The 12,620-nt window shown below is 34.5% G+C and overlaps 1 protein-coding gene across 1 annotated transcript in view; it reads right to left on the bottom strand.

The window, feature by feature from the left end:
- Positions 1-7,851, bottom strand: part of LOC134747246 (mucin-2-like) — a 105,124-nt gene extending 97,273 nt beyond the window's left edge. The window contains exon 1 of the mRNA XM_063681850.1: positions 7,840-7,851. The gene's annotated coding sequence lies outside the window, so the exon portion shown is untranslated. The remainder of the gene's footprint in view (positions 1-7,839) is intronic.
- Between the last annotated feature and the right edge of the window lie 4,769 nt (positions 7,852-12,620).

Below are 12,620 nucleotides of genomic sequence, written 5' to 3'. Positions count from 1 at the left end.
TTTTATTTAATGATATCAAAGATTTATGATTATGCCAAATTATGTCATAAGGATATTGGGATATTTGACCGGATGACATTTACTGATGACGTTCGAGTTAAATATCGATATGTTACGGGTAATTCATATTAGTTCAATGCCCTCAAATAGGGGGTATTACTGCAATGTTCTGCTGCCAGAGTGCAGTATTAGCACATCTTAAACCATAGAGTAACTTATACATACTGTGCCTAAAACAGTTTTTTGACAAGTTTACACAGATAATAAAATATGACATTGATGCATCAAGGCGATTTGTTTACAGAGAGGGCCTACCGGGAAACTTGAAAATCGAAATTTCGTTATCTGTCTCTATCGATCGAATAATGCAAGATTTCGATTTTCTTGCTTCGTGGTGTACCCTCCGATTGTGGTAGTGGCGCCCCCTACGTAGAGTTTCGCGTTATTTTCCCTATTCCGCCTAAGTATTTATGTAGGTACAGACAAGGACAAAAGTAATTTAAAAAAAGCCTCTAGAGATCTCATATTATTGTCATGTGACAGGGTAGGAAGTGCAACAGAAATGAAATTGCTTAACCGTTCTTAAACTTAAATTAACTTTTAATATTTTAGTTATCAAAAAGCAATAGTAAACAAATAGGTACAGTGAAATTAATAAAATATTTTTTCAAACGGTTTATTCAATAGTATTTATAGAACTGTTGCCAATCAATACCGATAAAAACATTCATAAATAAAAGAGTTTTATACAAAATAGGTAGTTTTCGTTGTTTTTGTTACAAGGTTATTAGGTAATTAAATTCTTTAAACATAAATTATGTCAACGATATGAATATTATTTAAATTCGACTGCTTTCTGGTCTTATCATAAAACATTTTGTCTACACATTTGAATCCTTCTTGATTAATGTAGAGAATGCCGAAGCAAACATTTTTTTATTAATTAAGGCGTTCGTCCCTTAATTCTTAAGGCATTCGTCCTTGTGGTTGATAAACTAATTCTAATAATAGGGGATATTACTGCAATGTTCTGCCACCAGAATGCAGCACTAGCCTTTTTAGTAAACCATAGAGTAACTTATACATACTGTACCTTTAACAGGTTTTTGACAAGTTTTTAGAGATAATAAAATATGACATTGATGCATCAAGGCGGTTTGTTTACAGAGGACCTACCGGGAAACGAGAATCCGAAATTTCGCTATCTGCCTCTTTATAGATCGAATATGCAAGTGACAGAGATGTTAGATAACGATTTTCTTGTTTCGCGATAGACCCCCAGATTGTGGTAGTGGCGCCACCTACGCAGAGTTTCGCGTTCCCTTTAGCTTGTTTGTAAAATTTGAATTAAAATTGAAACTAGCAACCAACAAACGAGAATAACATCCCAACTTTTTTCTATGACGAGAATTTATGTATAGGCCAATATTTATAGCTGCGAGCGGTGTATATTTATGGAGAAGGGTTAACTGTCAGTGATATGTGTAAGATAAGCGTCAGTCATATAGACCGTCTTTCGAAGTCATAGCTATATATATTCCGTGGCTGGTGGCAACTAATAGCACAGTCTCAAGCACTTGTATACGAGTAAATAATTATAAATATGTACATTTACATCAGTAACGTTTAATAAATGTCTGTAATTTAATATTAAAGCTACTATATTAATTTAAATACCTAATGAAATGAGTATGTGCTTAGCCTTTTCCCACGATTCGTTATGCAGATTGGAAATGATGAAATGACTAGAACACAAGATGCAAATGAAAGATGCTGATTCTAGATCTTTGGTGCTTTACTTATTCTATAACCTAGATCATAGCTTTTACTTTGTTTCATAAAACACTCTGGCTAATTTGAACATACAGTCAAGTATAAAAATATGGGTACTTTTTTTTGTATTTTTTGCAAAGAAAATTACTGTACTTACCTATAAAATTTTAATCTACTTTTTTGCCCCTTATGCAATAGTCATAAAACAAAACGTTCACCGTATGTATATACATTATCGCTGCATTCTGCCTGACAGTTCGTTTAAGACATACATAATACATATGCTAGATCTTCATGTTAGAAGGCCTCGCAGCTACTCGTCCCTATAAGCATTTACGCTTTTCTATATCGGTCGGCAGCGATCAGAGAAAAGTATTTAATAAAGACTGGTTACACTGCAAACTTGAATGCCCTATGAATGTTGTGTCTTTGTTGATCCTTGGCTCCCGGTCCGATTGCACATAGAAATAATAAGACAAATAAGGCATGTTTAGACAGAGGATATAGCATCTACATTCCCATGTCAGTTTTTTGGAGAAACTATAAAATTAAAGCTCGGTACGTAACGTACCGAGTACTGATCTTAACGCCTTACAAGCACACCTCACAAGACAAGCGGTGTTACAAGCGCGTTGCTGGCAATATTAAGCATTCAAATCACTGTGTTGATAAGTTAAGTACTTATTCCTTAAATGATTGCTTTGGGCCGGTTGAACGGGTTCTCGCAACGCCATGCACATGAATTTATGGAAAAAGATGAACTGCGATTATAGCTGTCAATGACCAACCGGTCAATTCGATAAACGTGATTATTACTATTAGATACGAGAACAGTTCGAGATCTAATAGATACGTTATAGTTTAGTTCTCAACTAGTTATCTTTTGCAGTTCGATTCGAGAAACCAATTGTCATTTCACGCTACAATAATTGTGACGTTTTGGGATATCCAATATCCATTGGATGTCTAAGTAATATCTTAAGCAAATCTTAAAGAGATCGCTCAAGAGGACATTCGGAATCGCAGAAATGTCAAATTTGACATAACTTTCTTAAATATCTGTTATCGTTTCTGTTTTATATCTAGTGGATATCTAGATCATTGTTCAAATTGGCCCGTTACAATCTTACACCCTGTCAAGTGTGAGCGACTAAGAAGAAGCCTGCCTTACAGTCAACCCAGTACCATCTTAAAAGCTCTTTAAAGACAGTCTTTACTAGTAACTTTGTCTCTGGTATCGCTGAGCAGTGATGTATGGTCGGCCTATTGTGACTTGTATCTCTGATCTGCACATCCTTATGCTAATGGGCCAGCTACTAGTCTTGGTTTAATGAGATCGTATGTGTTAGTAGATTTTGTAGGGTTTTGAGTAGGTAAATTTGTTAGTTTCCAATATCGGCCTATTGTAAATCAATGCCTTTTTTAAATCAAGCTTCAATAAGCGATGATCCTGGCCTAAAGGCGTATATATTTTTTTATCTCAACTTGATTTGACCTTGAGCCCATGATTATCAGTCCTAAAAATTAAATGTCCAGTAATAGGTACTTCTATTTTATTGATTTATCGTATGGCAATACACACACTTCTTAAATTCACACTTAACATCAAAATTTACAATTCCGCAGATACAAACTCGCATTTTTTGTCACTTCGATTATAGATAATCGACGATAAGTTTTGTTTATTACCCTTCAAGATAGAGATATTAAATTCGTTTCTAAAGTTCAAAGTTCAAATATACTTAATTCATGTAGGCCTAGCAACAAGCACTTAATAATGGTGGTGGTATCTTAAGCTAGCAGAGCATATTCTTGGTGTTAATATTATTCCTTTATAATACAGAATTATTATACAGATTAAATTTAATACTAAGAATTTCACAAAAAATCGTCAATTTTTTATTAAAAAAATACAAGTCTAGAATGTTTCTAGAATATAATCTAAATGTCAAAAAAAATTACAACAAATTTCATCTAATAATCTCAAGAACCAGTGCATGATTCAACATTTACCGGTCGCCATGGTATAAACCTAGGATTTACCGAATCAGTGTCGGTAAAAGCCCGAAGTAAACTAATATTATTTAACATTTCGGGCTTTTACCGATCGGCATCGGTAAAACTTAGGTTTTACCGTATTACGGGCTTTTACAGTAACACATACATTGGATTATCTATTTCCTCATCATTAATCAAAATATACCTAATAAATAATTAATCATTTCGAATCATAATTAATTCCACATTATTTTATCATTCATGTAGTCTTGTGTGTAACAAGCTTTAGAAATAAGAATTAAAGAATGTCACAATTAATGTCATGCACAGATTGATATTTATAGCAGTAATTGATAATGGTAGAAATATCGTGCCGCAATACTGCTGCATAAAAAGTGCAGTCCGAATCCCACCGTACCTTTAGTAGTAGTTTTGTAGCAAGATGGCGAAGATAGTACGTCGAACTTGCTTTTCCTTTCACGACCTTTGACATTGCAAACTACCGGTTAGGCGACCTTAGCATTCCCTTTCATCCCGAGTGAGTTAATAGCTTTTTACTGATCTGATATATCTATTAAATCTTTATTGCACACGATAGTACAAATGGTGGACTTAACGCCTGTGAGGATAATAAGGAGCTCTACATCCCAGATTTTTTTTCCAAATGTAACGAAAAACAAGTCGACAACGAAAATTGGCCTAATTAAACGCCTCAATTGTGGGAGTGATAGAAGGCGCGATTCGGGAAATGAATTAGACATTCACTAGATATTAAATAGTAAAGATATTGTGACGTTCCACAGCAAAAAGTAACTTATGGTGGCTGGCGCTTACGTCGCATAGTAATAATTTGCGGCGCTGTGCGACGAAAGCGCCATCCAACATTAATTGGAGCGGCGTTAATAATAGCGTGAGCGCCAACCGCTATAAGGTACTACGGGTAAAGGTACCTTTACCCGTGGGACGTCACATATCTTTATTATTTCATATCTAGTGAATCTCTAATTTATTTTCCGAATCGCGCCGAAAGAGTGTTTAGAGATTGACGAATAGACGCCAAAATTTATGTTCACCTTACCGCAATCGGGTTTATTTTTATAAATTAGGTACATCATTAATCATGAACTTTAATAAAGATTGACTACCTGTACAATACATAACAGTATAAAGATATTTATATAATGCGTCAATCATAGGGCTAAACAACATTATCAAGATAAATCATAATACATATTGTAATAAATTTAAATGTGAAATTAAAAGCGCTGGTGGCCTAGCGGTAAGAGCGTGCGACTTGCAATCCGGAGGTCGCGGGTTCAAACCCCGGCTCGTACCACTGAGTTTTTCGGAACTTATGTACGAAATATAATTTGATATTTACCAGTCGCTTTTCGGTGAAGGAAAACATCGTGAGGAAACCGGACTAATCCCAACAAGGCCTAGTTTCCCCTCTGGGTTGGAAGGTCAGATGGCAGTCGCTTTCGTAAGAACTAGTGCCTACGCCAATTCTTGGGTTTAGTTGCCAAGCGTACCCCAGGCTCCCATGAGCCGTGGCAAAAATGCCGGGACAACGCGAGGAAGATGAGATGTAATAAATTTAAATGTTTAGTAAAATACATATTTTAATTTATGATATACCTACGGTGCTCAAACATGGTCACTCACAGAGAGTCAGAAGTCCAAGTTGAAGGTTTGCCAACGGGCTATTGAGCGCAGCATTTTAGGTGTGAAAAGGACCGATCGTATCCGGAACACCACGCTGCGCGCAAAAACCCGCATTGCTGACGTCGGTGAGAAGACTGCTAGGCTCAAATGGGACTGGGCCGGTCACGTCTGCCGCATGCATCCAGACAGATGGGCTAGCATAGCCACAAAATGGATGCCAGAAGAGGGGCGCGGACCCGGCAGGCCCAGACGGAAATGGCGGGACGACCTAGACACCTTTCTCAACAACTGGCCGGAGGAGGCACTATATCGGGAGTCGTGGAAGACAAGGGGGGAGGCCTTTGCCCAGCAGTGGGACACCATAATAGGCTAGTAAAAAAAAAATGATATACCTATATTTAAAACCATACAGGGATATTTAACATTATGCTATATATGCTATAGCTAATGGATTGGACTTGAATTAATTCAAATCGATAATTATCACGTCACCGTTTAATATCAGTTTATCTACTAGACGTATCAACTCAAGTTATTTAGCATTCATAGGATCGTCCCTGGCAAAAGGTTACTCACGCGCCCCTAACACGTTACACATCTAACTTATGATTTACTAGAAATTTCGACTTTAATGTCTTATCTTAAAGTCTTCTTTTCAAGCGCAGGTTTGACAGATACGAGCTTGCTAACTTAGCCACACCTAATGCATCAAAGGGATAGCGGTAGCAAGCTCTTAAGTGTCGACGCTTGTGATACTAATTTAAACTATAATGTCGAGTAGTAAGGTTGAGTCTTGTCTTGATTGATCAATTTAAACAAGATCTAAGCTTTTAATAGACGTGCTTGCGCATCACTTAAGTGCAATAAAGCTTAAAGCTCATAAATGCTTATTGTGGTTAAATAGTATTGTCTGTATTGAAACAAAGGGTTGCTCAATCTTGAATGTTGATTAGAAAATTGCGTTGGTAGCTAAAGAGTTTGACACTGGAATTTTTTTAAATGTTTTTTATTCGATGATTATTATGTTATGTAGTATGGCTTTGATTGCCTAAAGTCGTATTTAAAAAAAAAAAAACAATATTTTATTTTTGAAAGTCGGAAAATGTTCTACTAATTTTGTTGACATATGATTTGATTTATGAGTGACACAAACAACACATAAACACGACATGTAACACATGTGTTCAGTAACATGAATTGGAACAAATATATTAAAAAAAAAAAAAAAAAAAAAAGTATCTAATAATTAAAAATAGACCTAAAGCAAACATTGACTTATCAAGAAGCATTAATTATTGTCCAATTTATTCAGTTTGCTGGTCAATCAATTTGTGTCCGACAAATTAAATGGTGTTTAACTAACAAACAATTACCTTGTTTCGTAACAAATTGGAAACGATTTACATGTTGCGTATGATTTTTACTTTAAATTCACGTTTCAATTACTAACTACCAACAATTATTATGTATACAACTACCTATGTCCAGAAATCGATTTGATTGTGCATGTAAAATATTTTATTTAGTTAGTTTCTAAATTACAGTTTCTATTTCTGATATTGTCTTGTCTAGACCTTAAGTTTAGTAATATGACTATATATATATATATATATATGACTCGTATACTTTTAAGCCAATAATTTAGTACCGATTGATGTCCAAAGTTTGAGAAAAAATGTTGTACTTTTTTTAATTCAATTATATGTTTGACACAATTCTAAAAAACATAAATAAGTTTCAATTTTCCATATAAATTTGGAAGCAGATATTATGTAACACTAAGAATTGCATTTTCAAAGCATATAAAATAAGCAACAAAGGCAAACAATAATGCCCGCTGACGACCCGTTGATGTCTATTTGATGCGCGCCATTATTGCGGCCCGAATTTCACACGCACTGTTTTCCGTTAGAACGAATTTTTATTCTTTGAACAGGTTGTTTTGTAAAGATAAAAATAATATCTGTAGACTGCACCTGCAGTAAACAGTAAGTAGGGCATATATTTATTAAATATTTTGGAATCATAATTATTATTAGTTATAGACTATCATTTTTAATTATTAAAAATATTAGAAATCAAAATACATTTCTTAAGTGAAAAAAAATATACTTCGACGTACTTTTTTTATATATTCTAACACTATATTTTTTAACAAACTTTTATCAAACAAAAAAATTATTTTGATGTAGGATTTAATGGACAAATAAATTATCAATCAATGGAGATATTGTAATAATTATAATAATTATTTAATTTTTTTTTTAAATAATATTTTTATTTACTTACGATCTATTAATGTGAAATAAATATATTAGAAATGGATTCTAAATTAATTTTAAAGAACATCCTTTTTAATTTTTACATACTCATCCCAAATCATCCTCAAAAACCAAAACTCACCTTTATCACAAAAAAATACACTGCACTGCACTTAAGATCCGCGCGATCTCGCGGCGCGCTCACATGGGCTTCGACGCGCAACTCACGCGGGCAATCAGTGAAAGTGCTTATATAGCTTCGCTGAGATGTTTCGGGTATTCGCTGATATAAGTAGATGAGCTAAGGATGAGTCCTACTTGAAAACTACTTACCCAAACTGACCTATTATTTTTTCATCAAACATTCAATTTAAGAGCTGTGGGCTCTTGTCGGTGCAGCGTGATGAAGTTGTCTCCACCTTGGTCGATCCGAAGCCAGCCCTTTAGTATCCTGGTACGACACGGCCCCTGCATGCTCCTTTACTTGGCTCATATAACTTTTTCTTGGCCTTCCCCTACCTCTCCTTCCGTTTATTTTCCCTTCTACGATGTTCCTGATGAATTGGTCGTGTCGTAGCAGGTGGCCGATCATTTTTCCTCTTCTATTTTTAATAATGTTCATTATACTTCTCTTTTCCTTCACTCTTTTAAGGAATTCTTCATTGGTATTATTTTTTATCCTATATTAATTGATATTTTGTTTCATTGGGATGAACACAAAGTATTGTTAGGATGAGTCCTGGCTAAGGAAAACTTCATCATACCTGACCCTGCCTTATTTATAATCTATATTATATTATTTCATTAGAATGTAATATGCAAAAACATAAACAGTAAAACTGCTTCACTTATGTGTCCGTAATTATGTATAGCTTTACTGATGTTTCCGGTGTTCGTCCGGTGTTAGCATAAAAGCTTCTAACCTGGGGGTTCACTTTTCTCTGCAGCTGAGCTGTACATCCACGCCGTAGATATGTCATTTTGCTCCCTTGTGACACAATCTACTATTTAATTTCCTCAGATATATCCTAAACTGTATATTTTATTGAGTGTTCTATCGATCTTGCCTCCACTAAGTAAATATGTAAGTACATAATCAGATTGCATTAATGCAAGTGAGATGCACTGAGACTGATATCAAATCATGATCATACTTATAAAATTGAATTAGGCCTCCTGATAACGAGACAGCCAATGAGATGTTATCTGTGCTCACAAATTCACGATCTATCCAAGAGATTCACAGAAATCATAACCTTCTTATGTATGTATGGATCTTTGTTACTAACAACAAGATAAGTTTTATAACGGTTTTGGTTTTGTCGCGTGCGAGACAGTTCCAACAGCCTCGTGCGCCTAGTGTTAGAGTCGCTTGCTTGCGCCTTCTGGAAACATTGGGACAATGTACATATGGGATCCAGAGGCTAAGTTTATAAGTTATTATAAGTTAGTATAGGTTTAACTAACATAGGCTTAAGGGAATGTACACTAACACTATGGACATTAGTCTGAAATAAAATATATTGATTGATAGATTGATTGATTGATTGATTGATTGATTGATTGATTGATTGATTGATTGATTGATTGATTGATTGATTGATTGATTGATTGATTGATTGATTGATTGATTGATTGATTGATTGATTGATTGATTGATTGATTGATTGATTAGAGTTTTGAATGATTCACGGTTAGTTTCACTAGACTTATATTGACCGGGATATCGACCGTGATTACCTTTTGTATCATTTGTGAGCTCCCGAAGCTCGAGCTCGAGGCTCGTGAGTCGTGAGTCACCCGTGAACATGATGCATGTAACTGCGTCGAAATTTCGGGAGCTCACAAATAATACAAAAGGTAATCACGGTCTATATCCCGGTCAATATAAGTCTAGTGATTGATTGATTGATTGATTGATAACAGGTAGCTTTAGTAAGAACTAGATAGGTTTATGTTTTATATGTCCCCGGCAAGCTCGGTTCTCCATACAAACGTAGTTACGCTCTCATTTTAAAACGACTAGCTAGATTGCTCTGAAACTTTGTACTTACTATAGGATAAGGTATATTAAATCACATTTAAAATCGGGTCTATCGCGAATTTATTTTGTTACCTTTATTAACCGACGTTTCGACACAGGTTTCACTGGTCGTGGTCGCGGCTAACTAAATAACAACAAAACAAAACAAATTTAAGGTAAGAAAATAAATTCGCGAGAACCGATTTTAAATGTGATTTAATATGTGTTCAAAACACGAATGTTTTTTAAAGTGGATAAGGTCTGTAATTATTTTACGTAGGTTCAGATACAATAGTTAAAAATACAGCGAATTTAAGTTTTTCATACAAAACTTGTTTTTGCTCTATTTTGTTTATTTTATAAACTGGACTGGAGCTATATAAACTAATTTCAGACCTAGATATACCTCATATCATTGTATATACAACGTTTCATTACAAACCAACACGTAGTTTTAAAATGAGAACGAAACTCCGTTTGTATGGGAAGGTGAAATTCGGCCGAGCTTGCCGGGGACTCTTAAGTGTTATTTCAACAGTTCAACATTAACGCAATATGAAAAAGCGGACTTTTTCATATTCATACTTCATACATATTCATATACATATTTCATACTCCGTTTTGACTCAAAACGGAGTAAGTATATACCTTTTTTACCTGGTGGTGAATTTGATGTCTATGTCGTGGCTAGATCATAAATTTTGATCATTTCATGAAAAGCCATTTTGGAATTAATCACTTCATGATTTATAGTTAGATTAAGTTTGACTTTTTCATGAAGTGGCCAACCGATTACTTCTATGAAATGATTGACACATCATGTAATGATCAATTTCGCGTTTAATTTTGCCGCTAGGGGCGCTAGTGTAGATGGAGGTCTTTAAAAATGTCAAATGCATAGATGTTTTGGGGGTTTCAAGCTATTTTATCGGAAATTTTCACTCCTTATTCATAATTGTGGTAAAATCTTTGTCAATCTTTGATTAATCACAGTAAACAATAGATAAAGCTCAATAAATGTAAGTGGTTTAAAAAAAGTGCCAAATAAAATATAAGCTAAATTAAACAGGTTGAAAAATTGGCACATTTAGACGCTAAAATACCTTTGTGTATATTAGAACGTATTGATTTTATAAAAATAAGCATAAAAGAATTTTGAGATCTGTTTTTTTGGACCTACATCTACAGTGGCGCCAACTGGTGACCACAAAAACGGTAGCCCTCATTCTAATATCTAAATGATGCCATTCGCGCGTACACATCGCTCGTGTCTAATAATGCTCATCGTTCACATGTATTGGCGCGAGCGAGACACACGGGAAAACAAAGTGACATCATTTAGATATCTGAATTAGCCTCCCGTTTATATTACTGAGGGGATTTATAGCTGAAAGTTAGGGTACTAAACCTACTAAACTATTTCCTCAGTCTAACAATAACTGAAGATTTGTTCATCGCACGATTGCAGAAGAGAATAGGCACCCACTGCGTTTGATTTTGCTGTAATACATACGAAAACACATTCAAATGTATACCTTGTTCCTTTACAATACAGGTCAGAATTACACAAGTTGAAAGAATAGACAGTCGCCACTTCTTGATTAAGTAGAAGACAAAAGACCGTCAAAAAAAGAATTGGTCATTTGTCAGGTTCGCAGTGTAGGATTTTAAATGTTACATGAATTCATTATGAGATGAGACTTAATTTAAATATAAATTAGTTTTTGTGACAAATGGAAATGTAATTTAAGTTGATATTTTTATACAGTACCTAAAAAAGTACCTACTAAAAAAAATGCTGTTTTTGCTTTCACTGACTAAGTATAGGTATTCATTTTCACGACTTTTCTGGCATATAGTCGGTATCCTCGCACCTGCACATTAACGAAACGCAGCCTTATGGATGGTATCTATGTATATATATATATATATATATATATATATATATATATATATATATATATATATATATATATATGTATACATATATATATATATATATACATACATAAAATTACATGTTTATTATGTATTTAGTCGTCTAGTACCCACGCGTCTCACGCATTATTAAGTTTTCTCTGGGACTAGGCCGATCTGTGTAAAATGGTCCTATTATATTTATTAATTAAATAAATCTAAATATTTCATAAATAACATACATAGTTATTAAATAACATAACATACATAACAAACACTTAATTATTATAACTGCGGCAGATATGGCCAATCCAACACACAGCTCACTATGTATATTACAGATATTTTTTTGGCAAAAATTAAATTTTTGGTACACAGTTTTTATCGCTGACTGTACTCCTCTTTCCAATCCTAATAACCCCAAACAATTAGTTTGCCAACGTATACCACCTACCTATGTATGTATGTATGTTTGTTATGGTCAATGGAAAGAAATGTAAAGTCAGCGATAAAAACTTGTACCAAAAACTAAATTTTTGCCAAGCTTTCACATAACATCCGGCCATGATAAAAAATCCAACTAGGTACCCAATAAAATATACTCAATATACACATACAGACAACAATTGTATATACAGGTGGAACTAACCGGCCACATAACAAACGTCAAACTTTGACGGAACGTGAGGCAATAGGGCATCGGACATTGTATTAGCGTTATGTAAACATGTGGGTGTCAACAAACTTACCATTTCAATATTAGGACTTCACATTTAGAATTTTAGTTTAAATTCAATGTGATTATCTAGGAATTTTAAGATACTGGTGGCCTAGCGGTAAGAGCGTGCGACTTTCAATCTGGAGGTCGCGGGTTCAAACCCCGGTTCGTACGAATGAGGTTTTCGGAACTTATGTAACCTACGAAATATTTGATATTAACAGTTGCTTTTCGGTAAAGGAAAACATCGTGAGGAAACCGGACT

Source organism: Cydia strobilella, chromosome 14, assembly GCF_947568885.1.
Source record: "Cydia strobilella chromosome 14, ilCydStro3.1, whole genome shotgun sequence".
Lineage (NCBI taxonomy): Eukaryota > Metazoa > Arthropoda > Insecta > Lepidoptera > Tortricidae > Cydia > Cydia strobilella.
Note: the sequence above shows the minus strand (reverse complement) of the source record. Positions and strands in the feature narration are given on the sequence as shown.